The sequence below is a fragment of the Patagioenas fasciata genome, chromosome W (assembly GCF_037038585.1).
Source record: "Patagioenas fasciata isolate bPatFas1 chromosome W, bPatFas1.hap1, whole genome shotgun sequence".
Classification (NCBI taxonomy): domain Eukaryota; kingdom Metazoa; phylum Chordata; class Aves; order Columbiformes; family Columbidae; genus Patagioenas; species Patagioenas fasciata.
This window is the reverse complement of record NC_092559.1, coordinates 24,262,671-24,274,674: the sequence shown is the minus strand read 5'-3', so window position 1 is coordinate 24,274,674 and position 12,004 is coordinate 24,262,671.

The following is a 12,004-nucleotide window of genomic DNA, read 5'->3' as shown; positions in this document are numbered from 1 at the left end:
ACAGCCAACATTCTACCTGCGTGAGGTGTGAGCAGATGCAAGATCTGCTCATCATGGTCACAAAACTTAAGGAAGAGGTCGTGATGCTGAGGTCCATCAGGGAGTGTGAAAAGGAGATCGACTGGTGGAGTAACTCCCTGGTGTGCCACTCAGAGAGGCTTCAGGGGGTTCCCCCTCAGAAGGTGATGGACCCCCTGCCCTGTCGGGAAGAGGGGGAAGACCCAAGACAGCCCCTGCCCTGTTGCTGTTGGGCAGAGGTAGAGCACCAAAAAGATGAGGAGGGTTGGAAGCTAGTTCCAGTTAGGCGCCGCAGGCAACCCCCCTCCCTACCTGCTTTGCTTCCCCAGGTGCCCCTCCGTAATAGGTTTGAGGCCTAGATCTTGAAGAAGAGGTAGGTGAGGATGTGGTGGAAGGCCCGCCTACAAGGTCACATAGAAAGAGGCAGTTGACTCCATGCCTCAAGACGGCCTCCAATAAGAAAGAAAGAAGGGTAATTCTAGTAGGCAATGCCCTTCTGAGAGGGACGGAGGACCCAATATGCAGAGTTGACCCTCATCGTAGGGAAGTTTGTATTCTACCTGGAGCCTGGATCAGGGACATCAATAGGACTCTCCCCAACCTGGTGCACCCAACAGACTACTAGCCACTGCTGATCTTCCAGACAGGTGGGGAGGAAGCTGCATCCTGCAGTCTGAGGGGAATAAAGAAAGATTTCAAGGCCTTGGGATGGATGGTAAAAGAGTCTGGGGCTCAAGTGATTTTTCTCTTTCCTCCTTCCAGTTTTGGGTGATGACATGGAATGGAATAGAAAAATTCAGTCCATAAACAACTGGCTACAAAACTGGTGTTACAGGCAGGGCTTTGGTTTCTTTGATAACGGCTGGTTTCACAAGACACCAGTCCAGACAGCGATACACGGGAAAGGTTTATCTCCCAGGGGCAAAAGGATGCTGGGACGGGAATTAGCAGGACTCATTTGGAGAGCTTTAACCTACACTCGAAGGGGAATGGGGTTGTAGCTGGGCTTGCATCAGTGGGGCAGCACTCTAGAGTTGGTGAAGGCTGGGAGGCCTCCCACCCCCCTAGGGTGAAATCGGTGTACACAGCTCGCTCTCTGAAATGCCTGTGCACAGCATGGGGAATAAGCAGGAGTTAGAAACCTGTGTTCAGGCAGGAGATTATGACCTGGCGGCAATTATGGAGACGTGGTGGGACAGTTCACATGACTGGAATGTGGTCATGGATGGCTATGTCCTTTTCAGGAAAGACAGGCCAGCCAGGCGTGGTGGTGGAGTTGCTCTTTACGTGAGAGAGCAACTACAATGTTTTGAGTACTGTCCAGGCATGGATGAGGAGTGAGTTGAGAGTCTATGGGTGAAAATTAAGGGGCAGGTGGGCAGGGGTGATACTGTTGTAGGTGTCTATTACAGGCCACCAGATCAGGGTGAGGAAGTTGATGAGGCCTTCTACAGGTAGCTGAGAGCAGCCTCACAATCACAGGCCCTGGTTGTGGTGGGGGATTTTAACTACCCTGCTGTTTGCTGGAAGGATTACTCAGCCAGCCAGCCACAGTCTAGGAGGTTCCTCCAGTGCCTTGATGATAACTTTCTGTTGCAAATGGTGGAGGAGCCAACCAGGAGAGGTGCACTGCTGGATCTCATCCTCACTAACAAGGAGGGTCTGGTTGAAGCGGTGAAGGTTGAGGGCTGCCTGGGTTGCAGAGACCGTGAAATGGTGGAGTTCAGGATCTTGTGTGTCAGGAAAAGAATAGCAAGCAGAATTACAACCCTGGAATTTAGCAGGGCAAACTTGGGCCTTTTCAAGCAATTGCTAGGGGAAATCCCATGGGCAAGGCTGCTTGAAGGTAAAGGGGCCCAAGATAGTTGGTTAGTGTTCAGGGACTGCTTCTACAAGGCTCAAGATCAGTGTTGGAAAGTAAAACGTGGGAAAGCAAGATGTGCGGTTCCAGCCATCTGGATGATAAAGGAAGATCAATACTAAAATGACCATCTGGACGGTCAAAGACATAATACTGACATAATAATATATAAAGGGCCTTGGACAGATTATTTTGAAGTATGTTTCTCATAATTGTAAAAAATTATAGCCCAGACTCGCGAGAATGGTATCTCGGGCCGGATAACCGCCCCCAAGTGCATGGGATGTGTCCTTGGGCCTGGTCTGTGAATGAATGGAAAAACAAGTGAGACAAACTTCACATGAGTTGAGTGTGGTTTTAATAGCAATTAGTGGAAAAACACCTTTTGTAAACACCTTAGTCCAGGCCCGTACCTGTAAATCCTATCAATTGTGTGCATACAAATCCAGCACATCGAGATGAGACACAGCCTATCACAGGGTTACGCAATTCTGGATACTGGAATAAAGCTAGCGTGCTAGAAAGAAAAATTACAGCTACTACACACAAAATTTTACCATCACATTCACGCAGTAAAGAACTAAATTACTCATGATCTTCTGTATTATCACAAAATGCACATTTTGAGTCAACGGATTCTCATGATTTAACAGACTGTGAACTTATCGTACCATATAACAAAGGCCTACCAAAATTGCAACATGCTTAAACAGATACCCACAAAGAAAACAGGTTAATAAGGAAAGCATCTTGCAGACTTTAACAAGTTTTCTGACCTGTGTGTTATCAGTTAATTCTCTCTCAGCTTGTTGAAGTTCAAATCGCCCCGCCTGTAAAACCGTCTGAAAAGATTTAATGATTTCTTGTCCGAGTGCTTTCCTATGTTTTAAAACACCTCCCGATACCAATTTTTTAGGAACACAACTGAAAACAATCATTCCTGACCCCATCTTGCAAGTAAAAACCTTGAGAAGAGGGAGGGAGGGGGGTAAACACTGGGCTGCTTGCAGCGTGAGTGGGAAAAGCAGGGAGAAGGTTTTACGGCGGACTTAAAAACAACTAATAAAAAAATTAACTCGCATTCCTGACAAGCTGCTTGATTTTCAGAGAGGCAATACACAGGAGCACATAATATGTACTGTGAAACTCGCAAATAACATGCTGATAGCAAACATTAGTGTTCTCTACTGCTAATTTCAACACCAGTGCTTCCTTAGCTTCTAAGTTTTCAACCTGCTTATTGATGGCCTCTTGAAGGTGGTCAATAAATTGCATGTAATTCTCATTGGGACCCTGATTAATAGTTGCAAATAATTTGGCTGCTTTGTTGGTTTCAGGCACCTCTCTCATAGCTTGATATGCAAGGTCTGCTGACTGCCTCAGGATTTCAGAAACTAATTGCGCCTCCAATTGTGGTGCCTCTAATTAGTGTCTGTTCCAAGAGTTGGGGGATACCTGCCCCTTTCAATTAATCCCCATCGTTCTGTCCTAAATGATCTATAGCTGTTATATTGCATAGGTCTACTTTTGCTTGAGTCTTTCATGGTTCTTATCTGATTTCAGAGCAACTCACACACATACTCCTTTAACTTTCCAAGAAAATGCTGCAAACCCTCATCCTCTTCCGAGTCATCAGGTAACACGGACTTGAACGGTCAGAACAGTGCACATTCTCTCCAATACTTTCTAGCATCATAATTATTCATATAACCTGAGTTCCCAAGCGCATCCCCTTTCCCGACACAATCAGCATGACCGCATTGATGACTGTTGGATTCATTCGCTAATACCTGATCTGATATTTCACACAGTTCTTTTGCCCAGTTCTTATCCGGCGACTCCTTCTGCTCTCTCATGGAAGTTGGAGAGTTAAAAGGTGGTAAAAGCAGATACAAATTGGTAAAAAGACTTGTTTACAACTTTAGCATTCTCAGCTTTCACAGGTTCTTTGGGCAAGTTGTCTGATTCCAATCCTTTTGACTTGCTGTTCTCATCAGGGTTTGCTAATAGTTGTAGGAGGACACCCGCTCGGCATTTTTCCTCCCCCCCGCCCCGGACTGCTGAACAATCAGAGGTGTTGAAAGCACAGCAGGGGATGGAGTAGAGAAGGTATCAAAGACACGAACCGGGTAAGCTTCACAACGACTTTCAGGATTCTTATCAGGCTGCAACGCTACAAAAACTCCAGCAGCAGCAGACCGTTCAGCCTTAAAATCTTTTATAAGCTTCCATGTAGTTACTAATGATTTAGCTTCTTTAACATCTCCATTGCTGACCTTATTCCATAATTTCTGCCTTATATCGTCCCAAAGTTCAAGTTTAAAAGCCTTCTCGGTTTCTCCCAGGTAGCTGTTAATTCTACACCAAACTAACGGTCTACGTATGTTACTTTCTTCCTATTTAAGTCCTCTCACAGAAAGAATATGCAGGAGGAGCTTAACTACGGCTTGTTCTTCAGAAAATACATTTTGCTCCATAACTTCACTCTTCCCTCCTCCTGCCCTCAGCCGCTCACCTTTTCCGGTGATCCGTCGACGAATTTATCCCCGGGACATCCGTACGCCTCTGTCCAGTCTCCAGTCCAGGTGAACCGCCTCCGGCTGGGCCGCTCCAGGCTTTTCCCTGATTGTAGTGAGACGCCATTCAGAGTATCACGTCGGGGTCACCATTTTTTGGAACGATAAAGGACTCAGCATTCTGATTCAATGTGAATCACACAAAGCCATTTATTACAGAAACAAACCTCCTTATATATGCAACTGTTCTCTGATCATGCGTCCACGCTCCAAGCATGCATTTGCTAATTGGATATCATCTATGTTCACGAGCTGTCCACGTGCTGAAGTCTCACTGCTGACAGGTCTGTTGATTTACACCATGTTGGGGCCTTGTTATTTCGAAGATGCTTCTCTCCCACGGCAGGTCCTGTTTCCAGCCTTGAAATTCCTGGCTGGTTCGGTAACAAATCTCCATCTAACAGCAACCCCTCTACAGCGCTGGATGGCAGCACAGCCTTCTGGTGTGTCAGCCACTCCTCCCAGCTTAGTGTCATCAGCAAACCTGCTGATAGTACACTCAATTCTCTCATCTAAATTGTTAATGAATATATTGAATAATACTGGCCCCAATACTGACCCCTGAGGCACTCCACTAGATACTGGCCTCCAACTAGACTCCGCACCATTGACCACCACTCTCTGGCTTCTCTCCTTAAGCCAGTTTGCAATTCATCTCACTACTCTATTGTCCAGACCACACCTCCTCAATTTAGCTGTGAGGATGCTGTGAGAGACTGTATCAAACTCTTTGCTGAAGTCAAGGTAGACCACATCCACCACTCTGCCATCATCCATCCACCTTGTTACATTCTCATAAAAGGCTGTGAGGTTGGTCAAGCATGACTTACCCTTGGTAAAGCCATGCTGACTGCCCCTAATAACCCTCTTATCCTTGATATGCCTTGAGATGGCATCAAGGACAAGCTGTTCCATTACTCTCCCAGGGATGGAGGTGAGGCTGACCGGTCTATAATTACCCGGGTCCTCCTTCTTGCCCTTTTTGAAGACTGGAGTGACATTTGCTTTCCTCCAATCCTCGGGCACCTCTCTCGTTTCCCAAGACTTGGCAAAGATGATGGAGAGCGGTCCAGCAATTACTTCAGCCAGCTCCCTCAGCACCCACGGATGCATCCCATCTGGACACATGGATTTATGGATGTCCAGACTATTTAATAGCTCCCTAACCCAGTCCTCATCAACTAAAGCAAACTCCTCCATTGACCTGGCTTCATCCGGGGTCTCAGAGGTACAGGGCTCCCCAGGACAGCCTCCGACAGAGTAGACAGAGACAAAGAAGGCATTCAGTAATTCTGCCTTCTCTGTATCTTCTGTCACCAGGGCACCCACCCCATTCATCAGTGGGCCTACATTGCCTGTAGTATTAGTTTTATCTGCTATGTATTTGAAAACGCTCTTTTTGCTGTCCTTGACCCCTTTCACCAGGTTTAATTCTAAGGAGGCCTTGGTTATCCTAGCTGCCTTCCTACATCCTCTAACAGCAGCCTTATATTCCTCCCAAGTGGCCAGCCCCTGCTTCCATGGCGTGTATAAATTATTTCCTCGCATAATCGCGAGTGTGTTTTCCTCCTGTGCTTCCACATAAGCATGTGTAATATTCCGTGCACATTTGCAAGTGTATTTCTCCTTGCGGGATTGCGAGTGTATTATAAAGTAATCCTCGCAGAATCGGGAGTGTACACGTTTGTACTCAATACGAGTACGTGTATCCCTTTAAAATAATCCCACGTGTGTTCAGGCAAGTGTGTACTCTTCCCGGACTCAGGGACGGCTCTGGCATTGTTGTTGGTGAAGCCACGTGCATGCACACTGTGGACCTCCTGTTGTATTAGTTGCTGCCCCTTAATAATTTACTCAACTGATATCCGAACCTGTATTCCAGTCAGTTTGGAGAGCTAAAACCCCATCTTTCACCGGTCAATCTCCTGAACAATTTTACTGAATAAAAGATTGTTTTGGACCCTGTTGTCCCCTAACTAACTTTGGGGTTCCTCCATGACAGTCTCTGGCAGAGTAGACAGAGACAAAGAAGGCATTCAGTAACTCTGCCTTCTCTGTATCTTCTGTCACCAGGGCACCCACCTCGTTCATCAGTGAGCCTACGTTGCCTCTGGTGTTAGTTTTATCTATCTGCCACATATTTGAAAAAACTCTTTCTGTTGTCTTTGACCCCTCTCGCCAGGTTTAATTCTGAGGCCTTAGCTTTCCTAGTTGCCTCCCTATACCCTCTGACAACAGCCTTATATTCTCCCCAAGTGGCCAGCCCCTCCTTCCATGATCTATAAACTCTCCTCTTCCACTTGGGCTTACCCAGCAGCTCCCTGTTTAACCATGCTCCCTTCCTTGACTTCCTACGTGTCGGGATGCTCTGACCTTGAGCCCAGTAGAAGCAGTCCCTGAACACTAATCAACTATCTTGGGACCCTTTACCTTCAAGCAGCCTTGCCCATGGGATTTCCCCTAGCAATTGCTTGAAAAGGCCCAAGTTTGCCCTGCTGAAGTCCAGGGTTGCAATTCTGCTTGCTATTCTGTTCCTGCCACACAAGATCCTGAACTCTACCATTTCATGGTTGCTGCAACCCAGGCAGCCCTCAACCTTTACTGCTTCGACCAGACCCTCCTTGTTAGTGAGGATGAGATCCAGCATGCATCTCTCCTAGTTGGCTCCTCCACCATCTGCATGAGGAAGTTATCATCAGTGCGCTGGAGGAACCTCCTGGACTGTGTCTGGCTGGCTGAATGGTCCTTCCAGCAAACATCAGGGAAGTTAAAATCCCCCACCACAACCAGGGCCTGTGATTGTGAGGCTGCTCTCAGCTACCTGTAGAAGGCCTCATCAACTTCCTCACCCTGATCTGGTGGCCTGTAATAGACACCCACAACAGTATCACCCCTGCCATCCTGCCCCTTAATTTTCACCCATAGACTCTCAACTCGCCCCTCATCCGTGCCCGGACAATACTCAATACACTGTAGTTGCTCTCTCACGTAAAGAGCAACTCCACCACCACGCCTGACTGGCCTGTCTTTCCTGAAAAGGACATAGCCATCCATGACCACATTGCAGTCATGTGTGCTGTCCCACCATGTCTCCATAATTGCCACCAGGTCATAGTCTCCTGCCCAACCACAGGTTTCTAACTCATCCTGCTTATTCCCCATACTGCACGCATCGGTATACAGGCATTTCAGAGACTGAATTGAGCACACCGATTTCACCCTAGGGGTATGGGAGGCCTCCAGTTCCTGTTTGCTGTGGAGTCCAGACCAGGACTTTCCAGGTGCCTTCTCTGTAGCTGCTGGAGCAATGCTGGCTCCGCCATGGGCAGCACTGCGCCGCCCTGGGACATTCAGGATTGAATTTGTACATTTTGAATTGTTTTCTTTATTTATTAGTAGCATTAGTAAAGATTTTTTAACTTTTTCCAACATGCAAGTCTCTCTCCCTTTTCCTCCTATTGCCTTTCCTTGTTGGGGAGGGTTGGGGGTAACAGAGAGCATCTACTGTGGTTTACTGATGCCCTGTAGTAAATTATGCCAGATCTATTGGCCCCCATGTGGGGCTTGAAAACGCTAAAATTTGACACTAAAAAGGGGCAAAATGTGGAGATTTTGGTGTTTTTAATACTGTGGCGCAGATTCAATTTTTTGGCATGGTGCCAGCTCATAGGGTTGAGATGTTCACAGGTCTGTGTGCTTTAGACATCATCTAGTAGTATTAAAGTAGATTGAATTACATTGGTTTAAAGATGCTGTGGCATAAGTTGTATCAATTAGTCTCTACACTGTGTTCTGCACTACCTTATTTGTGCTGGTCATATTTCACTAATAGTTTTGTGCATTCTATTACATCTGGAAACTGGATGGTGGTGATGATTTTACTTTGTGGTTTGGCACTGGTTTATTTTATTATACTCCAGCCGATAATGAATTGATATTCATTACTGTTGTATCTAGAGAAACTTCCAGTAGAGATTAAAGAGAAATATACCTACCTTTGTTTCAATTCGATAAGCCAATCTATAGAAAAACTGACTAATAATACCTTTCCTTTTACGTTAGGACAGATTACAGATGTTTTTGAGAGCTTTGAATATCCTTGGAGTTTTGACCGTACTTTGTTGGTATTGTCAGGTTTGCTGAATGTGTGTCAGTTCATGCTAGTGATAAGAGAGATGAGGTTAAATAAGAGGATTGCATTTTTTCTAACTCCTGAGACTTATGTTGTGTTTGCTCAAGCCTCGGCAACAGGCATGGCTATGGCTGCTGCCCGCCCCAAATGGAGCAAGGCAGCGAAAGCTACCGTTACAGTACCCGTAACCCCCCTGACAGCCTCAGCAAGTGACAAAGCATCTCCAGCTCCTACACAGAGCAAAGCAGCTAAGGCTGTAAACCCCCCCGACTGCCGCTTCTCCAGTCTCAAAGACTGACAAGGCAGCTACTCTACCCCCCCACACTGTGCACTGCTGCTGCTGCAACCACAACAGCCACTGTAATTATGTCAATACTGGTGACAGTAATTTTCTGGAAATAAATCGAGATATGGTGAGCCCATGTTGGCATCAGTTGCTGGTGTTAAGAGAGTCGCAAGAAGGACTGCTCATGCTGCAGATGATGGCCAAGGGGCATAATCACCCCAAGAGGCATCCTCATCAACACAAGGAGGAGAGGAAGTGACCAATCAATCCTTTTCTCCAAGTGAGCAGAAAGATATGCGAAAAGACTTCAGTTGTCATGAAGGCGAGAATGTTGTAACCTGGCTACTCCAGTGCTGGGATAATGGAGCTGATGGTCTGGAACTAGAAGGTGGGAAAGTCAAGCAGCTGGGATCTCTGTCAAGGGATGCCACCCTTGATAGGGCAATTTCAAGAGAGAATGACCCCTCCACCCTCTGGAGTAGACTCCTGACAGCCATGAAGGCAAGGTTTCCCTTTAAGGAAGATGTTATATGTAATCCAGGGAAATGGTATACTATGGGAGAGACGTATCCAGTTCCTGAGAGAATTAGCTGTGTGGGAGATCTATTTTGAGCCAAACAGCCAAAAGGGGACAGACCCAGAAAGAATCCTTTGTACACGACCTTTGTGACACAGGTTTGTACAAAGCGCACCACTGGCATATGCTAAGTCATTGGCATCAATGATCTGGTCAGCTGCAGCTCAACAAAACATTGCTGAAGTGATTAAGCAGCTTCAGGACTTTGAGGACAGCCTTGCTAGCTCTTTATGAGGTTGTGCCTTGACTGTGGAGAAACTGTGTGAAAAATCTGATGACTGGTTTGAAAAGCTGTTGAACGAAATCATAGCACTCAGAGAAGACAAGTTCCATTCACAACCTGTACAAACCTATGTTTCAACTATTAGGAGAAGGTGTTTTCAGTCTCAAGAGAGAGGACAGAAGAAATACACAAAAAGAGGCACACTGTGGTTTTTCATACGTGACCAGGGAGAAAACATGAGGAGATGGGATGGAAGACCTACCTCAGAACTTCAGGAATAAGTACGTGGGTTAAAAGGGAAAAATACTAGGAAAATGGCTGCTCCAGTTTCCAGAAGGGGTAGAAGAGATTCTGATCCTCTTGAAGGAACCTCTAATTCATACCCAGAGACTGTGCATAACACAAATTAGAGGGGTCCTGCCTCCAGCCAAGCGGAGGAAAGGGACAACAGAGTTTATTGGACTGTGCAGATACAATGGCCTGGTACAACAGAACCCCAAGAGTACAAAGCTTTGGTAGACACTGGTGCTCAATGCATGATAATCCCCTCAAACTGTAAAGGAACACAATCCATCAGTATTTCTGGAGTGACTGAGGGATCCCAGGAACTGACTGCAGTAGAGGCTGAAATGAACCTAAGTGGAAAAAACTGGCAAAAGCATCCCATTGTGACTGGTCCAGATGCTCCATGTATCCTTGGCATAGACTACCTCAGGAGAGGGTATTTTAAGGACCCAAAAGGGTATTGGTGGGCATTTGGTATAGCAGCTGTGGACACTGAGAATATTGAACAGCTGTCTACTTTGCCTGGTCTCTCAGAGGACCCTTCTGCTGTAGGACTGCTGATGTTTGACGATCAGCAGGTGCCAATTGCTACCACGACGGTGCATCGCCGGCAATATCGCACCAATCGAGACTCTTTGATTCCTATCCAGAAGTTGATTCGTCAACTGACGAGCCAGGGTGTGATCAGTAAGATTCACTCACTTTTTAACAGCCCAATTTGGCCAATGCGTAAGTCTAGTGGAGAGTGGAGACTAACTGTAGACTATCGTGGCCTGAATGAAGTTACGCCACCATTGAGTGCTGCTGTGCCTGACATGTTAGAACTTCAATTTGAACTGGAGTCAAAGGCAGCTAAGTGGTATGACATAATTGACATTGCTAATGCATTTTTCTCTATTCCCTTAGCAGCAGAGTGCAAGCCGCAGTTTGCTTTCACCTGGAGGGGCATCCAGTACACATGGAGTCGCTTGCCCCAGGGATGGAAACACAGTCCTACCATCTGCTATGGACTGATCCAGACCACGCTGGAACAAGGTAAAGCTCCAGAACACTTGCAATATATTGACGACATCATTGTATGGGGCGACACAGAGAAAGAAGTCTTTGAGAAAGGTGTATGAATAATTCATATTCTTTTGGATGCTGGTTTTGCCATAAAATGAAGCAAGGTCAAGGGACCTGCACGAGAGATCCAGTTTTTAGGAACACTAACACATCAATAACCCTCGTGTCTTTTCTGCCACACTGCTCTCCATTTGCAAACCTCCACTGAGATGGCAGACAGAAGGGCCTTGCTAGCACCCAATCCCTCAAACATTGGGTTTGTCTCTACTGTACTTGGCTTTCTCCCCTTCCCCCTTCAAATCTAGGTTAAAGCTCTTTCAATGAGCCCTGCTAACTCCTGTCCAAGGATCCTTTCCCCCTTTGAGACAGGTGCAACCTATTTGTCTCCAGCAGGCTAGGTGTCATATAAACATGATCAAAAAGCCCAAATTTTTACTCCTGACACCAGTCCTGCAGACAGGTAATGATCTGCTGGGTCTTTTTGTATCTTCTGTGCTTGTAAATATCCCAAGGATGGGTATCAAGAGGATGGGACCAGACTCTTTTCAGTGGTTCCCAAGAATAGGATGAGGGGCAATGGGCAGAGGCTGAAGCATTGGAGGTTCCATGTAAACATGAAGAGAAACTTATTTACTTTGAGGGTCACAGAGCACTGGAACAGGCTGTCCAGAGAGGTTGTGGAGTCTCCTCTGGAGACATTAAAAAACCACCTGGACGCATTTCTGTGTGATCTGCTCTAGGTGAACCTGCTTTAGCAGATGGGTTGGACTAGACAATCTCCAGAGGTCCCTTCCAACTCCAACCATTCTGTGATTCCCTCATGATTCCGTGCAACTGGGTGGACAGAGGAGAACACTACTTGTGTTTATTGTTAGTAAAGCTTTTTTTTTTTTTTTAAACTTTCCAACTTGTCTCTCTCCCTTTTCTTCCTCTTCCTTAGTGGGGAGGGCAGGGGTTAATAGAGAGCATCTGCCACACTTT